The 2,950-nt window shown below is 39.9% G+C and overlaps 1 non-coding gene across 1 annotated transcript; it reads right to left on the reverse strand.

The window, feature by feature from the left end:
• Positions 1-623: 623 nt before the first annotated feature.
• Positions 624-746, reverse strand: LOC130039032 (U6atac minor spliceosomal RNA). The gene has a single exon (XR_008794828.1). It is a non-coding gene; the product is annotated as a U6atac minor spliceosomal RNA (small nuclear RNA).
• Positions 747-2,950: the final 2,204 nt, after the last annotated feature.

Genomic DNA, 2,950 nt, shown 5'->3' on the forward strand with positions numbered 1-2,950 from the left:
AGGCAAACACCCTATCAATATTGCTCTGGCCCCATATTTTTAAATAAAGGTTTTTCGATTACTTTGAAGTGTGTATTGAACCTTTTATGATTCTATGGAAGTTCTGGGCACAACCTTTATGACTAAGCTTGCAGGAGTTTGGTGAATTTTATGTGTTTGTGTAAGAATGCATAATTTCCTTCTGTGGGTCACTGTTAGTTTCAGATTGATATTGGTTCTGTTCAAATCTATTTATCTGTCAATTTTTGCTCTGCTTGATCTCATACTAATAACTTAGTGTATATGAAACTTTGCCACTAGCCATGCTGATTTGTCAGTTTTCCAGAGTAATTCTGTTGGGGTAGGGCATTCAACTACTTTTGAGGAGAGTGACCTGTGCTATCTCTGGGGTATGTCTTTCCCTGTTCTCATCTTCCCATCATCTGGGAGGTCTTCTGTTTCATATGACATAAGTGCAGAGGGCAAGCAGGGCTTCTGCGCTCTATGGGACTTGGCATAGTAAGCCACTGGGATCTCAGGTGCTTGTCAGTTGTGGCACCTAGTGTCAATCATCCTAAATATGCCTTGCTGGCATGTCTTTGGCCATAAATTCTATTTCCCCTTTTGTTATTTTCCATATATTTATTCATTTTTGGTTAGATGCCACGAAGTAGGTGGCAGTGCCTTAACTGTATGAGTGTTGCAGGCTGAAGCCTCTTCCATCCTTGTCAAGGGGAGTGCTAACCTTGTCTCCTTTCATACAACACCAGGGCCCCTTGGAGGAGAGCGGGTTGAGTTTCCCTCTCCGCCCCGAGCAGATCTCTGACAGATGAAGACCTCTGGGACCCAGCCAAAGCCATGCTGAGACTACTCTGCACATGCTTGGACAAGCCTCACCCAAGGAGGAACTGGCAGAGGAACCCAGGTGTGCGGGACCCAGAGCTGAGATCTCCAAGCTTGCTCGGTTCAGGACTGGGCCTCCTCCATCCACTCCCCCACCTTTCAGTAGCAAGACAGTTACTCACCAACTGCCATATAACCTCATCAATGGCCAGGATCCAGAGACTATAAAACCAAGCTCCTGGAAGCACGCAACCTCTTATTCTCTACTTCTCACTCTCAGAGAACCCAGCAGTCTACTGAGAGTATCACACCTGCATATATGCTTGACTAGGAATACCTGTAAATGTGATTAGAGGCTGCCCCCAAAACCTCCATTCCTCTCGGAGAGACTGGCAAGTTACCGGGACTATCCCGCCCGCATGGCAGAGCTTGGTAAGCTACCCATGGTGTACTTGATATGCCAAAAACAGTAACAATGAATGGTCCTCATTCCCCTGACCTTGAAGGAGCCCCCAATATGTCATTGGGCTACACTAGCACGTGACAGGGACGAATGGAGATGTTATTGGACCTGCTCGAGCAAATCAATGAACAATGAGGTTATAGTGATGGTGATAGTGATATTCATTTTTGTTCATATTTTAATTAGAAATCCCTTTGAATTAACTTAGTAAAGTAAAGCTAGCACAGCAGGTAGGGCGTTCGTCTTACAAGCGGCCAACATGGCCGACCCGAGTTCGATTCCTCCGCCCCTCTCGGAGAGCCCGGCAAGCTACCGAGAGTATTCGATATGCCAGACACAGTAACAACAAAGTCTCCAATGGAGACGTTACTGGGCCCGCTCGAGCAAATCGACGATCAACGGGAGGGCCTTTACCTTTACCTTTACCTTTGAATTAACTTAAATGATTAACCCTGCTTTAAATGTATATATTAAAACCAAAATATTGTTGGGTTAAATTTTATCTCAGTGTGTCTTCTTAAAATTAGTGACTCTACTTTTATTTCTTGGTCTTTTATCTGTCATTTTATTTTGTGCTTTTTATTTTGAAAAAATTTCCTTGCTTCTCCCCACCTCCTTATCCCCCATTTATTTGGATTGCTCAGGGGACCATATGGGATGCTGGGAATTGAACCCGGGTTGGCCAAGAGCAAGGCAAACACCCTACCTGCTGTGCTATCACTCCAGCCCCTTGCTTTAGTTTTTTTCATTTTCTTTGTTTTCACTTTTTACTGGCAATTCTAAAATTTTGATATACAATCACTTATATTTTATCTTATTTTTAAGATAATTATAAACCTCCAGAGTTGAGAAATATAAAGCATCCAGAACATCAATTTTCTTTATCTCCAGATAATATCATCTTCTGTTGTCACATATTTATGCAATATATATACATGTATCACATATATGTATATATCATTATATGTTCATATTTCCACAAATACATATATGCCACTAAGAAATAAACTTATTTCCATTACAATTCTTGTTCTCTAAAAATTGATGATTTTGTATATGTATACAGTCATTCGTAGAATGCCATGTAGGATTTTTAGAAAAGGATGGGGAGATGGTCTGAATTTTGTTTTAGCTTCTACTTCAGGGTTTTATTTTTGATTGTTTTGTTTTTTTTCTTGTTGGCCATTTCTGTACTGCTGGCATCTGTGCTGAGACTTACAGTGGCAAAAATAATGACATGTAGCAAAGATTTTGAAACAAAGTATTTTTTCTTTTTTTTTTTTTAAAAAGAAAAACTGGGAAAAGAACCTAGATATAATTCTGATCGCTCATCTATAACTTTATCTGTTTTTACCCAATGATTCTTATAATGTTCCTTTCTAAGACTGGGATCAGAACCAGGGTCCCTCCCTGCCCTTATTCCTAAAACCTTAGTTTTCAACATGGAAAATTACGCATATATCATTCATCTTTTCTGATATTGGCATTGTGAAGCATACTAGTCAAATAAGTTTTGTGAATGACCTTTACTTACACTGATTATTTTTATGATAAATTGAGGTGTGTATTTTTGGTAAGAATACCAGAAATAAGATATTATGCTTTTCTTAGAATTGTGTGGTGTCAATTTGTCTCATTACTGGGTTGATGTCAACTTTTATCATG

This window comes from Sorex fumeus, unplaced genomic scaffold (assembly GCF_029834395.1).
Source record: "Sorex fumeus unplaced genomic scaffold, SorFum_2.1 ptg000081l, whole genome shotgun sequence".
NCBI lineage: Eukaryota > Metazoa > Chordata > Mammalia > Eulipotyphla > Soricidae > Sorex > Sorex fumeus.